Genomic DNA, 25,051 nt, shown 5'->3' on the forward strand with positions numbered 1-25,051 from the left:
TCATTAGTGAGGTACTCAACGAATCCAAGACCAGGTACCCACAGATTCAGAAACTGCTCTACGCCATACTGATAACATCCCGAAAGTTGAGACATTACTTCGACGGATATCGTGTGGTGGTCATGACCGAGTATCCTTTGGGGGACATCATTCGCAATAAGGATGCGAACGGGCGCATCGTCAAATGGGCAATGGAGCTATGCCCCTTTTCCTTGGAATTTGCAAGCCATACTACAATCAAGTCTCAGGCACTCGTCGATTTCATCGTCGAGTGGACAGACTTAAGCACGCCTGCCTCTCCGGGATCCGACGAATATTGGACGATGTACTTCGACGGTTCTCTCAACATTGACGGTGCGGGAGCAGGAGTTCTTTTCGTATCACCATCCAAGGAGCAGCTCTGGTACGTCCTCAGGATTTATTTCCCAGCATCTAATAATGCCGCCGAGTATGAAGCATGTCTGCATGGTCTACGCATTGCGGTTGAGCTTGGAGTTAAACGTCTCTATGTCTATGGAGATTCGGCTCTGGTCATCAACCAACTCAACAAGGACTGGGACACGACCAGTGAAAAGATGGACGCATATTGCAAATCGATAAGAAAGCTGGAAGGCAGGTTCTATGGCATCGAGTACATACACGTGGTCCGGGACAAGAACCAGGGAGCGGATGCGTTGTCAAAGTTAGGATCATCCCGAGCCAAAATCCCACATGGCGTATTCGTCCAAGACCTGCTCACGCCTTCCATTGAAGACGAAGATTCAACGACCGACAAAGTTTCAGACCAGCAATTAGTGGCTACGGTTCCGGCGCCGAGCACAACCGAGCCGCTTCCGACCACTCATGAGCCGGACTGGAGAACACCTTTCATCAAGTACTTAACAGACGGTAGCGGTTATATCGATCGAACAGAAAATGAACGCCTGATGCGTCGTAGTAAGCAGTATCTGCTCGTCGATGGCAAGTTGTGGCGCAAAAACACTAAGGAGGAAATCTTGATGAAGTGTATAACCCAGGAGGAAGGCAAGCATCTCCTAGACCAAATCCACTCTGGCTCCTGCGGCAACCATGCGGCCTCAAGAACACTGGTCGGTAAGGCTTTCCGAGCCGGGTTCTATTGGCCGTCAGCAGTGGCCGACGCAGAGAAGCTAGTCCGCCGCTGTGAAGGTTGTCAGTTCTTCTCCAAGAGAATCCATGTACCAGCACATGAGATCTAGACGATTCCAGCGTCTTGGCCCTTCGCATGCTGGGGACTGGACATGATCGGGCCTTTCAAACCAGCTCCTGGGAAATTTACATGCATCTTCGTGCTAATTGATAAGTTTTCTAAGTGGATAGAATACATGCCTCTGGTACAGGCATCCTCAGAGAAAGCTGTCACATTCCTCGACCAGGTCATCCACCATTTCGGCGTGCCCAACAGCATCATTACTGATCTGGGTACTCAGTTCACCGGGAACGCTTTTTGGGACTTCTGCGATGAAAGGAGCATAGTTGTAAAATACGTCTCGGTGGCGCATCCTAGAGCTAATGGACAAGTCGAGCGGGCAAATGGCATGATCTTGGATGCATTGAAGAAGAGGATGTACAGAGAAAACGATAAAGCTCCTGGAAGATGGCTCAAGGAGTTACCAGCCGTTGTCTGGGGCCTCCGAACTCAGCCCAGTCGTAACACCGGCGTCTCACCATACTTTATGGTTTACGGCGCTGAGGCAGTCCTCCCACCAGATATAGCTTTCAGATCAGCACGGGTAGAGAACTTCGACGAAGGCAAGGTCGATGAAGTACGGGAGCTAGAAGTCAACAGCGCAGAAGAGAAAAGGCTTGATTCTTGCGTACGCACGGCCAAATACCTTGCTGTTTTGCGCAGGTACTACAACAAGAACGTTAAAGAGCGTTTCTTCGTGGTCGGGGACTTAGTCCTAAAGTGGAAGACGAACCAGGCTGGTGTCCACAAACTCGCAACCCCGTGGGAGGGACCCTTCATGATCAAGGAAGTCACACGTCCAACGTCTTATAGGTTAGCTCATCTAGACGGCACGGACGTACCGAACTCATGGCACATCGACAAGCTTAGACGCTTCTATGCTTAACTACTGAGATATGTACTCTACTTGTATTTTCGATTTACTTTACTAAAGCAACTATGATTTCTCCGACCACTCTAATGTGTCACTCCGAATTTTATGATTATTCTAACTTAAGCCAGTACAAGCTGACCACCACTCCTTCTACGGTTTTCGGAGCAGGCCCTGTCTCCGGTTCCTCCCAACACGTGCACGGGATCCGCTCTCTACGTTGCGGGTGATCGGCAGGTCCCCCCTGGTTTGACTTGTCTGCGTCCACGTGTGCACAGGTCATAGTACCTCATACTCCGACCACATGCCAGACTAGGGCCGCACAAACTTTTCAGGGTGACGTGTCGAGCAAAACGGTACAACTAAACAGAACGTTAACACGTTCCCACTTAGTTACACCAACAAAAAATTTCAAGCTTAAAGTGCGTTTTGTATAAAACAAACAAGCTTATAATGATATACAGTTACATTATTACAAGCTTGCCTGAAAAGGCTCAAGTTTACAATAACACAACTATGTCCTCCTTCTACAGCTCTAAGCCTATTACATTGGCTGGTCGGGGCGCATGGCATTTACTGCTCGCCGCCTCTGATACCCTACTCGAGTCTCGGGGACTCTAGAGCTAGTCAAGCTGAAGGGGATGGCCCCGCCGGTGCCTGGCTAGTCAAGACCGCAGGCTTCTTTGGTTGGCTTGCAGCTGATGGCATTTCCAGCTGGCTTGTCGATGGCATACCCTGCACAGGTGCTGTCCCACCTCCGCACAGGTTAATATCGCCAATTATCTTTGACGACAAGTCCAGCTAGGCCGTCCGAAGCTCTTCGGCCTTGTCTGGGTCTATCTCCTTCGGGTACCCAGCCTCCAAGCGTTTGAGATTGATCAGGGGGTAGTGAGCACGCACCATGCTTAGCACATGGGCACCCGTGTACTCACCCGCCTCCTTCACGAAGTCTTGGAACCATCCCCATGCTTGCTTGCATCTCTCGACCAGTCCGAGCTGAGGCGTCCTTAGCTCTTCCTCTGTGAGCGTCGGGTCGATAAGGTCGAGGACGGGCACAATGCCAGTTGCCATTTCTTGGCACCGCTTGCTCCATGTGTCCCGCTCCTCGGTGGCCTTAAGGCATTGTGCTTTCCAGTCGTCACGCTCCTTGATCATGGCCTCAAGGTGCCTCTTGGCGTTGACTTTCAAAACTGAAAACAGTACAAGACATCAAACGTGATGACACGACAAGGCAATGTGGGCAATTGAATGAGAAAGGTGGTCTGGAGTGCTTACTTTTTAGGTCGTCCTTCATTCTGTTAGTGTGGTCTTGGAGTTCCGACTGGTGGCGTGCCAGTTTCTCGTTGTCCTCCTTCAGGCGACCACATTCTACAAGCGCACGACTGTTCTCCCCCTGGAGGCAGGTCACTTCAGCTTCTAAACCTGCATTATAGCTATTACTGTCAAGAACAAAATAACACAAGTCCCGCACTTGCTATGATACGGTGAACACTTACCTGTTTTCTCCTGCTCTTTGTTTTCGAGCTGACCGACCAGGTTTTGGTTCTGTGCTTCTTGGTCTGTCCTCTCCTGGTCGGCGGCTTCAAGTTGGCGCCGTAGGCGATCCACTTCAGCCGTCAGCTCCTTATTGGTCATCATGATTCCTTCTATCTGGTCGAAGCACCTTTTTCGGTATCTTGCAGTTTTCATCAAGTCCTGCACATAGACAAGCTACGTCAGATAGTTCGACTACACAACAGGGTCAAGGACTAAAGCCAAATATACCTGGACTTCAGTCACCAGACGCTTGGCCGCCCGTTCGACTCTTAAGGTCTCTTCGACCTCTGGGATTTCCTCGTGCATGACCCATTCGTCGTTCCGATAGCGCGACACATATACATGTTGTCGCCTATCTTGGGGACGGCCCAGGACTTCTTCCACTTCATCCTCTTCAGCCTCCTGTTTGGGAGGCGGCACTGGTCCGGGGTTCGCAGACTCCACGACCACCAGGGCTTTCCCACGAGCCGTCGCGTCGGCAACCACGTTCCGGGCAACTTCTGGCTGCTGCCCCTCAGCTAGATCCAGCTCCCTTGGCGCCGTGGTATCCGCCTCATCAGGGTTCGTGCTTGGAGCACTTGTATTCTGCTCGGGGACTGGCGTCTGGTCGTCCGCCTGTTGAGGCCCAGGCGGAGTCCCTGCCATGGGCTCCTCCATGGCTGGTTGCTGAGCAGTTTGTCCCGCCGTTGTTGGTAAGGACGTTCCGCACCTAGCTAGCTGGTCGGGGCTTTCGGTGGACGCCGATCTAATACATTCAGAGACAAATTCAGAAGATAATAGCATCCAACGCAAAACGCAAAGCTTACATCAAAAGTATAGATACTTACAGTTTTGACTTGCGGAAGGATGTGGCGAAGGAACGTCTCCTCGACCACCCCTGCTCCGCTTGCTCGGCAGTTTCCACCGGGACTTGTTCAACCTCCGGTACGGGCGTCGGAGTGTGATGCGGCATGTTCCCTTTGTCTGTGCTCTGTGTTGCAGTGGTCGGTGCTGTGACCACTGCTGGCACAGAGGAGCCACCCTGCTCCGACGGTCCCACCTGCCTTCTCCTCTTTCGGGGGACGAGCTGGAAGATGTCCGCATCCTCTGCTTCGTCGTCCGACAGGGGGAAGATGGCTTGACGTCGTTTGCTGGCAGCCGGACGCTTGCCAGCAGCTCTGGTTGAGGCGTCCTCTACGATCTCGAGTACCGCCCAGTGAACGTCGTCGGTCCTGGCGCTGGTCTGGGCGGCTAGCCCAGTAGCTTGTGGCCATTCTACACCGGGGGGAGGCGACACAAACACTCCTGCCCGGTCACGGCCATTACACTGAGACACAAAATGAAGGAAAAGACAGTTATTTTCTTGATGCAACATGACTCTACAGTTAAAAGGAGGCGTCATTTACCTTTGGGGGAGGGCGAGCCAGCTTGAAGGCGTGTTCGATGGCGTTTAGTGCAATATAATTGGGATCGGCCAGGTTGAACAGCTCTCCAATCCTGGCCTTGATTTCCATCTTGTCGAGCGGCTCCTTCCTGGTCCTCGTCGGATCAGCGCCTCCTTGGTACTCGAAGCCGGGGTGAATCCTTTTCTGGCAGGGCTGGATTCTTCGGCTGATGAAGTTGCCGACAACGCTCGGGCCATCAAGCCTTCCCCACGGGATCATCCCGAGCAGTTCGGCGATCTGCTCCAAGTTCTCAGGCCTCTCCGACCAGCTGCTTTTCTTCTCTGGAATCAGTCCCACATCGCACAGAGTGATGGTGTTCGGCTCTTCACGGATGTAGAACCACTTCTTGTACCACTCGTCCAATGAGGTGTTCCAGGGGCAGTGCAGGTATTGAGCCTTCATGCCATCACGCAGGTTTAGGTAAACGCCACCGGCGATCTTCGAGCCACCGCTCTCTTTCTTCCGGAGACAGAATAGGTGGCGAAAGAGGTCGAAATGGGGCTGGAAGCCACCATAAGCCTCGCAGAGATGGATGAAGGTGGAGACAAGAAGAATCGAGTTGGGATGCAGATTGCAAATCCCAATCTCGTAGTACAAGCAGAGACCCTAAAGGAAAGGGTGCACTGGAATCCCAAAACCCCGTTTGAAGAAATCTTCAAAGACCACAATCTCACCTGGTTGTGGATCGGGGAAGCCTTCTCCTTCCGGTGCACGCCATCCCGCAAGTGCCTTGTTGTGGAGCACTCCCATGGCGACGAGGTCCTCGATGGTCTGCTCGTTGCTCCGCGACTTCCACCATTCCTTTGCCATGACCCTGCCTTTCTTCTGGGCGTCTCTCTTCGCCATTAGTTCGTACTTACTAAGTGGGTGGATGCGGGAGACCGAGGGGATTGGTGATGATTTTTGGGGGAATAGGGTTCGGCGGGAGGAAGAAGAAGGTTGCGGCGGTGGATGACAATGGGGAATGGTATGAGTAACTTACCAGATCTGCATTATATAAAACAAAGAGCACCGTCGTTTCGTCCGCCCGAGAATATTGGGAGTCGTGCGCACGCGCCGCAGACGGTTGTTCACACAACCTCGAAATCTGCGCCAATAAACGCGCTCCTTCGTTAACAGTGTACGCGCCTCTTCGTTGATGGTGTAAGGGGGCCCACACTGACACACCTCAATACAGGTGTCAACCGACTGTTTGCAAAAAAAAAAAGACAGAATGACGTACTATACCTATTTACTTTTTTGACCAGACGTGTCAGACTGGCCTTCGCAGAGAATAGAGAAAAGTACACAAAATAATAGTACAAGCAGCGCAAGTGATCGTGGATTTGCCTTGACCACTACTATGCTTGGATACTGCCCAGACCACTAATGTGCTCGGGGACTGCACAGACCACTACTGTGCTTGGATACTGCCCAGACCACTAATGTGCTCGGGGACTGCACAGACCACTACTGTGCTTGGATACTGCCCAGACCACTAATGTGCTCGAGGACTGCACAGACCACTACTGTGTTTGGATACTGCCCAGACCACTTTTGTGCTCGGGGATCGCTCCGACCACGGCCGTGCTCGGGGACTGCCCCGACCACTGCTTGCATAATGGTTCTCCTTGGCTACATGTGATCTGTACTCACATACAGTTAAGAGACTTTTCTTTAGACCTCGCTACAAGGCTCATACTTCGCCTTCCAGCAAGCTCGGGGACTACGTCGATGCGATGCACCTGCCGGTGTATCTTGTTTTGCCTGTACGGCAATTGGATTCTTAACCTCAGCGGAATTTCTTTTTTAGACCCTGGCACCACGTGCCTGCGTCACCTACTACCAGGCTCGGGGACTAAGTGGGCACACTTCACCTTGCGGTGAATGTGTTTGTTTAAATTGACCCTTGTGTTTTGAATGATTATGAGGATTATTAGTATGCTCGGGGACTGCCCCGACCACTGCTTGAATAATGGTTCTCCTTGGCTACATGTGATTTGTACTCACATACAGTTAAGAGACTTTTCTTTTAGACCTTGCTACAAGGCTCATACTTTGCCTTCCAGCAAGCTCGGGGACTAAGTGGGCACACTTCACCTTGCGGTGAATGTGTTTGTTTTTCGACCCCTACGCTTCTAATGTTTAAGGATGCTATGCTTCAAGACCACTTACATTTCTTTTCAGAAATACAAGTGGGCACACTTCTCAGGACAGAAATCTTTTTCTTTTTTCTTAAGAGCACCATACATTCTTCGGACAACCTACTTCTCCGGTGATGACGGTGGTCGGAGGCGTCAAGAATTCAAGCCTTGCTTGTCGGAGAAGGTTAAAATGGCGTGTCGCAGCATAATACATGATGCTCGGGGACTAGCTGTGGGGGTATTAACCCCTATACCCTTACGGCTAAGCTTGGGCTGGCCCGGATCGATGGGTTTAGTCCACCCGAAAGATGATGTGCGGCCCAGTTAACCTGATCGGAGTCCCGCACAAGGAATCAAGACGGATTTGGCGACCAAGCAGGATCCTGGTCGATTAGAATAGGAATCCTTATCCGGCCACATATGGCAATTGTAACTGACTAGGATTAGTTTCCAGATCTGTAACCCTGCCCCCCGGACTATATAAGGCGGGCAGGGGACCCCTCTAAAAAACATCTCTCATTGACATACAGCAATACAAATCAGACGCAGGACGTAGGTATTACGCCTTCTTGGCGGCCGAACCTGGATAAAACCTTGTGTCTGTCTTGCGTCACCGTCTTGTTTGGGGCTTGCGCACCTGTCTGCCGATAATCTACTACCTTGGGCATACCCCTAGGTAGACTGCCGACCATATTTCGTCGACAAGCCGGTTGGCTCAATTTGGACCTTTGGCTTAACCGCCGTTGAGCCGACGCCTTTTAGAGTGGTTGGGATGGATACCGCTAGGCCTCTGCACTTTGATGGCATTAACTTCCCATACTATAAAGTTAGAATGGCTTGCCATCTTGAGGCGGTTGATTTGGATGTATGGAGAGTCACTCGTGATGGGATGAAACCCATCAAGAATCCCGAAAAGCCCACAAAGAGTGATGAAAAAGAAATACACTTCAATGCTAGAGCTAAAAATTGCTTGTTTGAATCACTTAGTATGGATGTTTTTAACCAAGTTTTCACTTTAAATATGGCACATGAAATTTGGTTAAAACTCCAAGAGCTCCATGACGGCACAAGCAATGCCCGTGAGCAAAAACATTGTCTAGCAAAGCAAAACTATGATTCCTTTACTATGAATGATGATGAGCTTGTTCGTGATATGTATTCTTGTTTAAATCTAATTATCAATGAGCTCCATTCTATAGGATTATTAAAGCTAGGTGATGCGGACATTGTGAGGAAGATCATCTCCATGCTACCATAAAAGAAATATGCAAGCATCATCACCATCCTTCACAACATGGAGGACTTGAGCAACATGACCCCGGGCATAGCCATTGGCAAGTTAGTGGCATTTGAAATGTCACGTAAGATGGGTCAAGAAGAAGCTTCTTCATCAAGCAAAGGCAAAGCTCTCGCTTGTAGCGAGAAAAAGAAGATGAAGGGCAAGCAAGTTGAGACAAGCTTAAGCTCAAGTTCCTCAAGTGAAGAAGAAGATGATGAGAACGATGATGATGATGATGATTCAAGTGATGATCAATCATCCTCCTCCACCTCCGATCTTGATGAAGAATCAATCAAAGTGATCAACAAGGTGGAGAAGATGATCCAAAGGCTCAATGTCAAGGGTGTGCCCATCTAAATTCAAGATTTCATTTTCACAAATCAAAGAAATGAGCAAAGAAAGAGAGGATGCTATGGATGCGGCGAGTTGGGGCACTTTGTGGAAGTTTATCCAAACAAGCCCACACCCAAGACAAATAAGAAGGCATGCAAGAACCAAGCCCTCACATCAATAAGATCATGGGATGATTCTTCAAGTGAAGAAGAACCCCATCACAAGAGGTGAGGCCGCAAGCACTCATCATCAAGCTCTTATTGTGTGTGCCTTATGGCATGAGGTAATGAAAGCTCTTCCTCTAGTGAGAGTGATAGTGATGATGATATGCCTTCTTATCATGAACTTGTGCAAGAAAATCTTAATTATGCTAAAGCTTGCACTAGTCAACAAAAGAAGCTCAAAAGTTTAAAAGAAAAGCTAGAAAGTTCACAAAAAGCATACAAAACCTTGCTTGAACAATATGAGAACTTTGCTAATCTCAATGTTGAACTATCTACTAAAATTGAGAAACTTGAGACTAGTGCAACAACAAATGCATGCACAATCAATGATGAGCAACTCTTAAAGAAAAATGAATAATTAAAAGAAAAGTTAGCTAGCTCACAAGAAGCATATAATAGTTTGCTTGCTAAAATGGAAACCATGTGCAAACATTGTGATGAGCTAACTAATAAAGTTGCTAATCTTGAAGCTGTTAGCACAACCCCCACCAAGGCATCTAAAAAGAAAAGTTCTATCATTAACATGTCTAAAAAGGATGCCTCTACTTCTTGTAATGATTTATGTTTAGACTCACCTTTGTGCAATCAAGTTTGTGTTGAGAAAATTGTTGTAGATACATGCACACAAGAGGTTGCAATGGAGAATGAGCAACTCAAGCAAGAAGTAGCTCGCCTCACCAAGGACTTGACTCAAGTGAAAGGCAAGGCAAAGCAAATCCAACTTCATTAAGATAACACCATCAAGGGAGTGAAGAAGCTTGATGAAGGACAAACCGTGGTTTGTTACGTGTGCCACAAGGAAGGTCACAAGTCCTATGAGTGCAAGGTGAAGAATGGGGGGAGCAAAGAAGAAGGAGAAAAAGCAAACAAGCAAGCTCTCCAACACCTACACCAACAAGGTGGACAAGAAGGCCTCCACACCTTATCTCTTGAAGAAGAAGAAAAATGACAAGGTGGTGGCCATCAAGGTGAACAAGCAAGCCAACTATGGGGTCAAACGCTTTTGGGTGCAAAAGGAAATCATTTTAAACATGAGGAGCACCAAGAAGGTTTGGATCCTGAAAGGGAAGTGAGAAGTCCGTCGGACTACGGGGAATTTGGAGACTTGGCAAAGTTTGGGTGCATTTCATGGATTGCATCATGATGGACAAAATCATTGCCAAGTGGGTTAGTGAATACTATGGACCCAAATTCCCCTACCCATGTTAGGTAACTAGATGTTATTACTTTTTAATTGGTACATCTTTCAATTGGTATTTCTTACAAATTGATATCTTAAGCATCTAGTTACTCTTCATGCCTAGGTTTGCATTTACATGCTTATATCTTTTGTCATGCATACACTAGGTATATCTTACGGTAGGCTTGCTCGGTCTCTTTTTTAACCCTTGGAGCAAACCTGCATGGTTCAAAATTGTTTAGGAGCACGGCACATAGCTTGTCTTACTATTGTTCATCTAATATGTATCAATGTCCAAATTGTAGATAATCTCTCCTGAATATTTATTTTGAAAATGATTCTCACATTCATGAGATGTCATCTTTCAAGTGGTATTTTTGATTCTAAAATCAATGTGCATGATTTCTATAAAGTATTCTATATTTGTGTGCACATATTTAGGGGGAGTAATTCTACAACTTGGATGCTTTGAGACTAACACTTTTTCAAATGGTGTCATTTTTTTCAAACCTATCACCTGTGTAGTAGTCTCATTGTAAGGAAATTGGAGTCCCCGGAGTTAAGCATCATTCTTCAATTGGTATCATCATGTTGATTTCATTTCATATTTATATGCTTTCTCCATGCATTATATAGATTAACCTCTCTTGTGCAATAAATTACTAATTATGCATATGCTTTGCTTTCTACCATATGTATGCATACATTTAGGGGGAGCTTAGTCTATATAATGTGAGAGTCAAATTTTGTGATCCATTTCACTCTATACACAAAGGATCACGAAATTTGACCCTCCCTTGTGCTACTAATGTCTTCCTTTTTTGTGTTTGATGCCAAAGGGGGAGAATTTGAAGGACCAAAGGCAAGCATCAAGTTGATGTCTACAAGTGGTAATGGTCCGAGAAAGGGAGGAAAGTGGATTATGGATTAGTCTAAGTAATGGTAAAATTTGTAGGAATCCATAATGCCACATGGGGATTTTTGCAAGGGCAAGATAACCTTTCATTTAGTTTTAATTGGTATCTTACAATTGATTTCAATTGGTATCCCTTAATATCATATATGATTTCAATTGGTATCTTTAAGTATCAAATAAACTTGCCCTTTGCATTGCATCCTAGCAAGTAGGTAGTTTTTAACTTCCAAATTCTTATTATTTGCTTGCTTTGGTCGTGTTGGCATCAATCACCAAAAAGGGGGAGATTGTAAGGAAAATGGACCCTTGGCCCATTTACTTTGGATTTTGGTGTTTGATGACTAACACAACCAAATTGGACTAATGAATTTGCAAGCATTTGTTTTGTAGTTCAATAGGGTGCAAGACGTAACTTGGACGAAGGCGACGTGATGATCCGATGATCAACACCTTAAGCAAGACCTTAGGAGCACAAGAAAAGACCCAAGAGATCAAGTAAAGTCTAAGCATGAAGATTGGAACCAAGCCGTACGCAAGATCGCGAAGAAACGAGCTCGCAGAGGCGACTGGACGCTGGACCGGATGCTGGTGGCTCGGTAGTCGGGATGACCGGACGCTGGACCGGTGGCTCGGTAGTCGGGACAACCAGACGCTAGACCGGTGGCTCTGCAGTTGGGACAACCGGATGCTGGACCGGTGGCTCTACAGTCGGGACGACCGGACGCGGGCGGCAAAACTGACCGGATGCAGGGAAGCAACGTCCGATCGAGTACAGAGAGGTTCCAAAACAGTGAAACTACGACCGGACGTGTCCGGTGGCAGGTGACCGGACGCTAGCAACGTCCGATCAGTGGTTCACGGTTCAACGGTCGGGACGACCGGACGCGTTCAGTCAGGACAATTCAGCGTCCGGTCAGTAGCAGAATTGTGGGAGTTCGACCCCAACGGCTACTTTCTCTGTGGGGCTTATAAATACAACCCCCAATCGGCCATTTGGCAAGAGTGGAGCTAAGGAAACATACCAAGGGTGTTGATACACCATTTTAGTGATCTCCACTTGCATAGAGCTTAGTGATTCATTAGGTGATTAGCGTAGGTGCTTTGCGAAGTGCTTAGGTTGATTAGACCACCGCTCATGCGCTTGCTCTAGGTTTAGGCCTAGTGTTTAGTGAGGTTTACATACCTCTTACCACTCGGTGCTTGCGAGCACCATTGTTGTACATCGGAGGGGCTTGAAGTCTTGCGAGATCACACCAACCGCGTTTGTGGTGTGGCCGCCACCGTATACCAAAGGGAACAAGGCCCGCGGCATTTCTGGCCGAAAGCTTGATAGTGAAGACGGCGGGGAGCATCCGGGAGAGGCTTGCCGAAAGGCACGTCGGAGACCCACTTGCGCGTGGGGAAGGCCCGAGGCTATCCACGGAGTTACCCGACCGGGAGCTTGGCCCTTGCGAGGGATTCCTTCCGAGGGGCTCCAACGAGGACTAGGGGGAAGCTTGCACGCTTCTCGATACCTCGGTAAAAATACCGGAGTCGTCGACGGGAGTTTTCATATCTCTACCTTGCTCTTTAGCTTCCGCATTTACATTGTTTACATTACTTGGTTTGCAGTAGAGATAGCAACACACTAGCAAAATCGTAGTTGCACATCTAGATAGTTCATCTATTGTATAGGTTTTGCTAGGATTAGAAAAAGATGCCATAGTTTAGAGTTAGAATTTTTAAGTTGCCTAATTCAACCCCCCCTCTTAGGCGTCACGGTCCCTTCAAAGACCAATACACTTATTATCACTACAAGAAGACGGAGCATTAGTGATAAAAATGATGTGGCGAAATTTATCTTTGCCACTAATGCTCATACTATTTGTGACAAACCTAGTTTTCATCACTATTATGTTGGTTATTAGTGACAAAGTATTAATTCACCATAGAAAACATTTTTAGTGGCAAATCAAGTGGCGAAACATTATTTTGCCACTGTTTAACATGATATATGTGGCAAAAGAATATTTACCCCACTTATATGACATTTATTAGTGGCAAAATAAATTATCGCCGCAAGACGTACAATTAGTGAGAAAATATTATGGCGAAATTTAAATTTGCCACTACTTGCCATACTATATGTGAAAAAAAACTAGCTTTCATCACTCTTATGTTGGTTATTAGTGACAAAATATTAATTTGCCACAGAAAGCATCTTGAGTGGTGAAATATTTTTTTGCCACTATTTAACAAGATATTTGTGGCAAAATTACCTCGCTAATATGACATTTATTAATGGAAAAATATCACCACAGGACACACAATTAGTGAGAAAAATATTATGATAAATCATAGTTACGACTTGCTAGCTTAATTAAAATAGGGCCCATGCATCAGCTCCTTATTAATACATGTATCCAATCTAATTCATTAAACACACGTAACATACAGAAGCTATTTAAGATGGTTCCACGTGTTAGTCTATCTTTTTCTTCTTCGATTCTTATAAACACAAAATACACGGGCAACACGTTGTCAGACACGTGAGTTCCTTCCTCTTCATCTATGCGCTAGAACGCCTGCACCTTCGCTCAGCCAGACTGCCACAGCAACACCCCCATTCCGGCCTCCTGTGCGCTAGACTGGATTTACTTGATTTAGTAGTGACATCTTCTTCATCAGTAAAAATGACAGATAACCGTCATCCGTAAAACCACATTGGCCATGTACGTCTATTTTATATAAATTGTGGTGGATCTTATCATGTAAAAGAGTGCAAATGAAAGCAAAGCTAAAAGCAGGACTATTTTTGTTGCTTTTTGCTACAAAAGAAGTTAGAAATATAGGTTGTTTCTATATAACTACAGGTTTTTCATTAGTTTGCAGAATATGGAGTAATAAGACAGTTAATGAATGAAGCAAATAAAAAATAAAAGTACAGAGCAATGAAGCAACAACAGGTCGCACGGCTAAATGAACCGATTGGTAACCATTAATTGAACAAACAGAAAATAGTACCTGCTTACTTCTGCTCGAATCTGACCAAAAAGACAACGAATGTATGCACTAGCAAGGCTGTTTTCCTTTGCTGCTCGGCCGCAGCACGCCTGCTGCCTGTGTTCGCCAAACTGGGTTAGACCTCTGCTGTCACCACCGATGCACAGCCTCGCAGCCTCGTTGATCACGGCGTTGATGGTTCGTGTCGGATAGGGCAGCGTCTATTTGTCCGTTCGCGGCAGCGGCATCACCGCGAGTCCGGGATGGATAGATAGACAGACCATGTTGGACTATATGGGCTACAGGGACACGAATACATGCTTGGCCCACAGGCCCAAATAACGATTCTTAAGGACAAGATGAATACATGAGTGAGTTACTTATTCGTAAAAAAAATCAGCTAAAACAAATCTAATATGGTTTGAATGTTGGTATTTGGTTTGATCTTTATGAATAGACAATTATGGTATTTTGTATTATTTTTTATAAATATTTAATATATAATTTAAATAATTACTTATTTATGATTTTATATATTAATCAAGTACATTTCTAATATGGTTCGAATTAGAACCATCCATTTGTACTCGTATTCAAGAACATTCGAATTCATATGGTCCATGCTAAGGGGGCCTGGCAAAAAATTACAAGCATACACGCACACTCATCCAAATGAGTTGTCGTACTAGAATAAATTCAGGAAAATAGGATCAAGTACATCGATGACTAACACGGGGTACCAGGTTCCACCATAAGAACCTAAACAGATGAGCTACACTCAGTTCACATGTATTGAATATCTTTGACTGACCCCTCTATGTATAATTCCTATCTCCGACCCATGATAATGTGTGTGTTTAGATCCTGGGCCGTATCTTGCCTCGCCTTACTTGGTAAGGAATTGCAAGAGAGCCGAACGTTTGGTTGAGTGGCGACTTGCTTGGGAGCCTGTGCTGGCAAGCAAAAAAATTGAAAAGAGCTCGAGAGAGCGCATTCGGCTTGCTCGGCTAGGTGAGTTTCTTGGATTCCGTGTAGGTGTGGCGAGGCAAGTTTCCCTGAGAAACCAAATGCACCCATATGTTTACGGTTTTTGGCTCTGTTATAACGCTATGAGGAATTCATGGACCCTTTAGTACACTCTAGCCAACTTTTGCAGTCCAGGTCGATGGAGGTCTTCGCCTTCCATGAATATATTTTTATTTGTTGTATTGGATATTAATGTTAAATTAGTTCTATAGCATTGAAGGAGCATTGCTTTTAGAATATACCGTTGGAAGATTTCAAGTGACACATCTTATTTGAAGAGGTTAGAAGCCGAATTTTATTCATTACCTAAAATGATTAGCTTTTTTCAATAAACACATATATTAAAATAACATTGTCCATTAAATATTATAAATTCTACCAGTAGAAATGTTATGGCCTTGTTTTTTTTTGCACCGAGCACACTTTTTCCCTCCTTGTAATTGGTAAAAATTCTTCCCTCCAAATATCCATTCACCAATGACGCTACTTTCCCTCCAATTACTCAGTGATTTTTTTTCGCTCCCGCCATATTGCATTGGACATCAACATATATATACAGCAACAAGGAGTCCTTTTCATCTACGAACAAATAAGCCAAGCCATTCCGTGATAGGCAACCATAAAGTCCGCAAGGTGAGTACTAGTATTTTCTATCTTTTTTCCATCTAACCTTCCGCCATCTAGCAATCAATAGTAGCCTCCTATGATTACTCCTTGGTCAAAGCAGCCGCAAAGGCCGTGCTTCACCATCCTCACTGCCGGACGCCTCTGCGGCGCATCTCCGTGCTGCTGAGACTCACTTGCCCCAATTTTCTGATCCATGCCGCTGCAAACTATCATCCTGGCCCTGATCCACACTGCCGCTGTCGCCGTCGCCATCGCCGTCGTCCCCATCTCCGCGCCGCTTTCCTCACACCTCTACCCATCCGCGAAGATGTGATGCCTACTACTCTGCACCGGCACCCCAGCCTTCGATCCATCAAGATGCATTGCATCCATGCCTGTCCTCAACACCAGCCCTTGCATACTGCTGCGCTAGGGCATCCATGCCTCCTGCTCACTCTGGCATTCATGTTTATGAAATTATTATTTTTTAGATTATTTCTTTTGGCAAAATCTTCATTGATTCCACAGGGGACATGGCTCCATGGGTGACTCGCCGAACTGTTGCTGAAATTGATAGAGAATTTGATGAGTTGACCTCTGCTTTATCTGATCCAAGGGAGCAGTTGATCACCTCTGGTATAGGATTCATACACTCAGTTCCACTAAATAATTTCTCTGCATAAAAAAATCTGATGTATTGTAGCATGTCACATAGTCCAATGTTTCAATTATGCTTAGGAAACTTACATGATCTTATACCAAGGTAATAAGGTGTATCTTCTAGTTATGAGGAACTCAATATCTTAATATTGATATTGATTCCATTAGTCTCCACCAATTGCACTGTAAGCTAACCAAAGCCTGTTAGTTCTCATACAATTGAATGTACCATGACTTGTTCATACGTATGAACTGGAGCAACTATGAACACTTGTGCCTTGTATTCTTGTTGGTATAAAAATCTTGCTTTTATAAAATGTTTACTCCTACAAGGGAAAGAACAAGCAGGTTACGTCCACGTGCCTCTCGAGCTGACAATACAAGTGATCATTTGGATTCAGATGAGGCCATGGATGAAAATATTCGAATAAATGTTGCAGCACACAACACTGAAGGTGCTTAGCTAATATGAAAATCTTTTTGTACACTATTGTTCATTTCACTAAATTGCCTAGGCTCACTTTCAGTAGGCTCTGTTATGCTGATCTGGAATTGTTTCTTTACACAACGTAATAGTAAGCAGTGCATTTTAGAAAACCACTAAAGTAACTAGGAACTGTTATACTATCTGAATTTGTTTATGTACCGTACAGAGTAGAAATATGAAATATTACATCTAATTATTGATGTTTCCCCCCTATATTAACTAGACCCTACTAAGAAGAGTGGTAGAAAAGTTACAACCAACGATCAACTTCGCAAGAGAAGAGCAAAAGGAAACAATATTGATATAAAGTTCCCTAAAGAATTTGCAAAAGTGTGTGGAGAACATGCTAGTTTATTTAAAAGTGAGATAACAGTTCTTGTAAGAACTGTACCACTCCAAGTGAATTTTCATATGAAATAAATATATTTGGCATGCATAGGTTATCATTGCATTCAATGGCTGCTTATTACATCATATCATTGTTGTACAACAAAAGTTTCCTGAACTTTCAGAAGAAGATAAAGATTGTGCGATGAGACAAGTAGAGAGTCAATACAATAATCGATGTTATCGTCTGCTTCAAGCTTACCATAACAAGAAGCCAAGGCCACAACATGTCTCACCAGAAGGTTGGCAATAGTTGATAAGAAATTTATGGACAGATGATGATTTTCAGGTACATACTACTCGTCCTAAATTACAATGCTGCATTATTGTTAATGACACATTTATGCAATTTATAAACTAGAAAAGGAGCAACCAAAACTCTATCAATGGAGGAAAGCAAGAGATGGGGTCCAAAGTAGGAACTAGATCAATTGCTCAAATCGCTTACGATCTGGTGAGAAAAAAGTTACCAGGCAGATTTTTTATTTACTACAAATTATTCTGAATTAGTGAATACATGCTTTTTTATTCCAACGTAACGAGGCCCATAAACTAGTGAATGGCCTACTGCTATACAAGCTTGGAGGGCTACATATCAAAAGGCTGATGGGACATGGTCCATTCCAACAGGTGAAGAAATAATGGTATGAACATGTCAATCTGTATCCTACCTTTTGAACTAGGATTAGGTGGAAGTGATGTGTTTTTGTATGAAAAATATGCTAATAGAATTCGGTATGACTCTTTCATGGTTATTATCTCTGCAACATAGTTTCTGATGTATTGTTCATTTAATGAGCTGAAAAGTCTGGGCACTATGATGTGTTTACAATATCTCTAATCATGAACAATATTGTTTTAATGAGTTATTTGTAAATTTCACATATTATTTAATTTGTCTGTATTTTTCATTTATTAGATAACATGTCTACAGATTTTGTTTTCAACACCAGCAACTCTGAGAACATTTGCATTACACTATCCTGTAGCTAATTAATTTGTGCTCATACTTATGATTCATTACATGAACGTTTTTTGCTGTTACTTAGTATATGGGTTCTTAATTGGTTTGTTGTTTTATGCTTTGCAGACCAAGCTACAGGAAGCTGCTTGGATACATCAAGAAAAGATTTCTTCTGCGCCGGTGCCCATAGTGGAGCACTTCGCACTAGTTCTTGGTTGAAAGCCAAACCATTCACGTGGTGTTGGCATTCGTTCTGTAAACCGAGTGGCTGAGGAAAGGATCAGACTGTAGATGCAAATTGCGGCTTCTGAATAGTGTGAAGCTGCAGCTCAAGCACGTGCAGATGCTGCTGAGCAACGTGCTGAGGCTGCTAAGCAATAGGCACAAGCTTTGGAAGGCCAAGTTTCCATGGTGGTCGAAACAAATGAACACCTGCAAGAAGAGCAGCAATCCCAACGTGATGAGCTTACTCCTTTGCGTCAAGCACAGAGTGGAGAAGTTGCTCGTCTAGTGAGAGAACAACTTGATAATCAAATGGCTGAATTAATCGCACGTATACATTCTGGTGCCTCGTAGCCTCCAACATCTTAGAGTTTAAACCCTTTAGTTGAATAATTATTGTGAGACATTAAAGTAGTGTCAAGATAGTTATTTTGAGGGTTGTGAGTGTTCTTAAATTTGTGTACTGCTTGATTGCCAAATTTAAATTACTTAAATAAATATTATTCATGCAGATTTGAGAGGATCATATTGCTATAGTGTACATCTGTTTGAGTTATTTTTGTCACTATAATAAGGATAATAATGATGACTCGGTCGCTATAACAACTAATATGTTTCACACAATTGAAACTTATCTTGTGACAAAACTTGTCTTGACTAATATTTTTCTACAAATGCTATGTTTTTTTGTGATGAAACTATTAATACAATTTGTCTTGTCAATTCTCACAAAAAGATAATTTTGTGTGACAAAGGTTTGCCACTGTAACTTATATGTGAGGATGAGTTTGCATCACAAATAAAAAGTATTTGTGTTAACAAGTTACCACATATTGTGGCAAACCATTAGACACAATTATAGTTTAATAGTGAGAACAAGCATCAACACGATAAACTCATGTAATGGCGAAACTTCTGTCACTAATATGTAGTCTCTAGTGACCATTAATTTTGCCACTTTTACAATGGTAATTGTGATAATTATATTGCCATAAATTTTGTATAGTTGTGTCAACTATTATTACCACTACAAATATTATAAGTGGCATGATTTTTTGCCACTAATGTGTATGTTTTTGTGACAACAAATGGGCCACAAATGGCTATGTTACTAGTGGAAGCACAATTTGTCACTAATGAGTATAGCTATTTGTGGGGAACAAAAAAATCATCACTAGGGTATCTGTGAGGCGAGTATTTGTGGCGACTAGTGGCGATTAAAAAAATCACCACAAAGGTTGATTTGTGCCGAAGAAATAAGCTTTTGTGATGAAAGTTTTCACCGCAAAAACCCTTTGCCCTTATTAAACATAATCTGACATTTGCCATTACCAAAATGGCAATCATATCCATCATCGTCTAGACATGAAACACTTATCAAATTTCTATGCAAAGAGGGTACATAAAGGATATCTGAAAGCTGAAGTACAAAACCATCATCTAGTTCTAGAGAGAGATCTCCAATGGCTTCAGCTTCAGCTTCAACTCCATTTGCTACTTTAATTATTCTTTCTCCTCTTTGTAGGGTCCTCATATAGAATCCCTATAATAAATTTACAACATGAATAGTTGCACCTGAGTCAATCTACCAAGTAGATTTTGAATAACTTAAACACAATGACTCATGACTCATCTATGAATGTAATAATGTCTTCACCTCTCTTCAAAAGGCTCTTTAGAAAATCTGGACAATCCTTCTAGTAATGTCCATACTTCTTGCACCATTTGCATTGATCCTTGTCAACTTGGATATTGTTGTTCTTCTGATGGTGATCATTCTGAGAGGCTTTCCCTTGAGGTTTTGCATTCTTGTTAAAGTTCTTTTTATAGTCCTTCACATGGATAGCAGAGTCACCATGTGAGCTTTTAAGCCTCTCTTCTTCTTGCACACACATGGCAATGAGCTTCTCAATGTCCCATTTATTGGGCCACATGTTGTAATTAACAACAAAAGTTTCATACTCCTTAGGCAAAGAAGCAAAAACCAAATGAATCAGGAACTCGTCTTTGAGCCCTAAATCCATTGGCTTGAGCTTGGATGCTGTGTTGCTCATCTTAAATATGTGCTCTCTTATCCCTCCACCAGAGTATTTCTCATTGAATAACTTCTTGATCAGGGTGCTTGCATAAGCCTTTGAAGAGCAAGTAAACCGACTCTCCACTTTCTTGAGATACTCGGTGGCGGTGTCACAATCTGGGACTAATCCCCTTATTGCATCTGAAATAGTAGACTTAGCCACCATCAAGCACTTGCGGTTCGAAATGTCCCACTTCTTACGATCAAGATCGTATTTCATTCTCACTTATGCATGATCTCGCTGCCGAGCAGTGAAATCAGCATCAGTTTCATTCTCTGTCCTCACCGGGTCCACTGGCTTAGTAGGACACAGAGAGGTAAGTGCTAGGTCATTCTCGAACAGCGCAAGTGCCAACTCATACTTCTCTCGCCATACGCGATAGTTGTCCCCTTCAAGAGGCGGAATGTGCGAGATGAATGCCATAGGGTTGAGTCCTAAAAACATCATCAGAGAAAGTGAGAATACATGACATAATAATTGCATGGCTTAATTTAACGTTGGTCAAAATTAAAACATACAATGTGCTTCTACATTAACTCTACATCACTGTTGGGCAGAAATAAAACTAATACATAGAACTCATAAATAAAAATTTATAATATTACTATCATCAACTTTGGTCATAAAATAGCAATATCATAAATACAACATTCTTCTACATTAATTCTATATCACTGTTGGGCGAAAATGGAATTAATGCATGGAAAACAACTCATGAATAAACTTATAATCATAATATGACTACCCCTCCAATTAAAAATTTCCTTTTGACCAATTTAATTAGAGGGTGAACATAATCACAGCAATGAAAACGTGAAAAAGAATTTTGTCTACTTTTCATAAGCATTCTACTGTACTTATCTACTCTCTGAAAAAATTATTTCGTTGGTTCAAATTTAAGCAGATATGGAAAACTAGACCTAATTTATCAAAACTTGCTCCTAAAAAATAATACTCAAATTGTTCTTTGCTACGAATTTGGCCCGGCTTAGAATTAGTGGCCCATGGCCCAGCTAGCAACAGTAGTGCGTGCGGCCCAGCAAGCAACGCTCGCAGCCCGTGCCTACGTAGTCAAAGCCCAGCTAGCGCGCGTGCTCCCCCGTGCCCAGTCTGCAACCTGGGCTGGGGCGGATTCGGCCCAGTGAATCCTAAGCCGCTCATCTACATCCAACGGCTGGGCATTGTTTTTGGGAGATCAAAACCGGCGCTGTCATCGGCTCCTAACCCTAATCCCCATTTCTCATTCTCACCCCTTCTCTCCTCTCTAAGCACCATGACCTAAGTGGCGGCGGCCGCAGATGGCGACCGAAGGAAAAGGTGGTGGCACTGCCTCGGCACCCCTCGCCGGTGCACGCACGCGGCCGGAGCTACGCGCAGCACCATCAAGTGGCACCGCGGTGGTGCCTGTTTGGGGCCCCGTGCTGATGCACACGGCACGGCAGAGCGATGGGAAGCCGGCGTCTCTGCCCTTCCTTCTCGCGCGACGGTGGTCGCGACGACGGGGAAAAACCCAGGTAGGTTCTTTCCTCTCCGTTCTTCTTTTTTACTTGGGGTTAGGGTTTGCACGGGATTTGAGTTGAAATCGAAGATCAAATCATCTCCTTCTACTTGCTGAAACTTAAACTACCCCAAATCCTAGATCTACGTCTAGAACCGGCTTAACTGATACCATTGATAGACTTAATGGATCACCTAAACATAGATCTAGCGGGTACAACCTTACAAACGGGATGAAAACTTCCTAGAGCATGATCTAGAGAGAGAGAGGAAGGGAGGCGGCGGTGAAAACGTCAGTGGAGCTTCCCGTCGCTTCAGCGCCTCTCTCTTAGATCGAATGAGGGTTAGGATTGTAGGTGGGAGAAAGACGACTCAGGTAAACCTCGTGACGCGAGCCCCGAACCTCCACCTCCTTTATATTACGCTACACGATGAAGCCCACCAACCATAAAACGGTTGGGCCCCTGGATCAGGTTACGAAGGCCCCGACTGTCATTGGACCAAGCCGAGGGGGGATCAACCTAACAGCCGCCTCCCCGTCGCTGTCGGGGCCGTCTAGGCGCAGGAAGAGTGGCATCCACTCTCGCTCTCCACGGCCGACCTTTCCCTCCCGCTCACCCTCCCCACAGGCTAGACCTTCATCTGGCGCCGCACCTCCGTCTCCCCGCTCCGCTTCACCGGTGCGGTGGTCCCCCACCTCGTCTCCCTCTCCCACTTGCCCGACTCTGACGATGGCCGCCTCGCCTTCCTCCTCCACAACGACGGCGGTTTCCCCTCCTCCTCGGTGCCCGCCGCCCGCGCCGTGCTCTGCGACTATCTCAATGTGGCCGTCTCCCTCGCCGACCTCTGGCGGCAGTTCGCCGCCGCAGACGAGCGCTTCGCTAAGGTCTCCGCGTGGCTCGGGGACGGCAACGCCCGGGTGCTCAGGAAGGACCCTGTTGAGTGTGTCTTCCAGTTCCTCTGCTCCTCCAACAACAACATTGCTTGGATCGAGAAGATGGTGTGGACTAAGGATGAAAACGGAACGGAAATATCCCGAACCGAACCGCATCGTTTTTTTATATTTAATCCGATCGAATCCGCATTTTCTTGTCCGACTTTACCGTTTTCGCTTTCGCATTTCAGATGTTTCGTATTTCAAATGTAAAAGTAGAAAACGGTTTAGACATTTTTCCGACCGTTTTCTACTTTTCTACTTTTAATTTGAAATATTCCGAATTGAAAATTCGGTTTAAACCGAATTTGGCCAACTGCACAGGTCATACAGCCCAATTACAAGTTGTTCACCACGCAGCTGTGTTCTTTCTACTGGTGGCCAGCTGCCCTCTCTTATAGACGGCGCTCAGCCTCGTCTCTCTTCACCTCATGAGATGGTGCTAAATGTCAGGAAACCGGCAGCATCTACACGAAAGCCCACCTGGGCCATAGCCCATCAAGCTCATCGGTTTAACCCCCACCTGCAAAGTCAATCATTTGATAGTTTTTGCATCAGCCGAATAAATCTTTGTTACTCAAAAGAAAAATCTGAATAAATCTTTAAAATAAAATACTACATCTATTCTAAAAAGATTAATAAAATTATTTTGACTCAGTTCGAGTTCATGTTTCTATAATATGCACTTGTTAATTATTATATGCACTTGAACTTGATCATGTATGCACTTAGTCATGCACTTGGTCTACGGGTCGGTATTCCGTATTGAGTTTTCGTATACCGACCGTGTTCGATATAATTCCGCTCGAATTGTTTCGTTTTCGAAATTCTCGATATTCCGTAAGTTCGTGTTCGTTTTCGTGTTCGGTTTGTCCGCTTTCGTTTTCGTTTTCGTATTCAAATGTAAAAGTAGAAAACGGTTGAGAAGTTCTCCGTTCGATTCCGTCCGTTTTCATCCTTAGTGTGGACGCTAGCAGGCTACGGGGAGCGACTCGACGAGGTTGGTGGGTCCGTTTTCCACCGGTTCCCCACGATTGAGCGGCTCGCGCCCGTGTCGGAGCAGGAACTTCGTGAGGCCGGGTTTGGGTACAGGTCAGCACTTGGTGCCTTCCTACTTTGCATTCCACTTGGAGTACAACGACAAGCATCAGTTCTGCATGTGTCATTCAGCACAGCTCGTCAAATTTAGTTTGGCTTTGTCAGTTTTACTTCATGATCAAAATTCCTAGATCGGAGGCTGGAGCTCAAAGATTTTATTTCTATTGTTGTTATCTTGTTCTTCATTTGTAGCATAGCATTGGCAGGTTGTCCTAGGTTATTAAGCTATTGTTTCTACTATTTCAACTGAAGCTTTGATTGAGAAATGAAACTAATGTGTACATTGGGCTAGTTGTTGATCTAATCAGGCCATGGTCATTTGTGCTATGGTGGACATGATAATGCTGATGATGTTTTTACTATAGATGTAAAGACGTATAAAACAAAACTTCGTTTTTGTAGCATACTGGCATTTTGTCCTTTGCGAACCATCTTATCAGGCAGAAAAGTCTTGTTATATGGATTGTAACTATACAGATCATAAATTAGTAATTGCTCATGAGTTCTGTTGTGTATATAGTATTGCTAGATAACTTCATAGCATACTGATTTGGGCAATTCTGTGTGGTTTTTTATGACAAACGAGCAGGGCAAAGTACATTGTTGGCACTGCTAAAGAATTGCAGGCCAAACCTAGTGGAGGTGAAAAATGGCTTGCCTCACTGCGTGAGGAGGAGCTTTCAGATGTGATTGATGCTCTTTGTACTCTGTCAGGTGTTGGTCCAAAGGTCGCTGCCTACATTGCTCTGTTCTCCCTTGATCAAAATCATGCTATTCCTGTCGACACACATGTTTGGAAGGTATGCTATATCTGACTTTTGTGTTAGTGTTGTAACAATCGCTTCTACTTCTGTTGTTCCATTTGGACATAACATTGGTGGTTCATTGTTAGCTTTATTGAGGGTAGAGCTTGTTTGAGTTATGTCCATCACCATCATTCTCTGTTAGACCAAAGTAAGGGCCTGTTTGGATCCATTAGTACTAAAAATTTGCTAGCTAATAGTCAATAGCTGCTAT

The 25,051-nt window shown here is 44.5% G+C and overlaps 3 pseudogenes; 2 read left to right on the top strand and 1 right to left on the bottom strand.

The window, feature by feature from the left end:
* The window catches only part of LOC136473903 (N-glycosylase/DNA lyase OGG1-like), a 52,828-nt pseudogene that overhangs the window by 23,500 nt on the left and 4,277 nt on the right, over window positions 1-25,051 (top strand).
* Window positions 16,241-18,796, top strand: LOC136475442 (uncharacterized; annotated as a pseudogene).
* Window positions 19,927-20,928, bottom strand: LOC136475302 (uncharacterized; annotated as a pseudogene).

Source organism: Miscanthus floridulus, chromosome 8 (assembly GCF_019320115.1).
Source record: "Miscanthus floridulus cultivar M001 chromosome 8, ASM1932011v1, whole genome shotgun sequence".
In the NCBI taxonomy this organism is placed as follows: Eukaryota; Viridiplantae; Streptophyta; class Magnoliopsida; order Poales; family Poaceae; genus Miscanthus; species Miscanthus floridulus.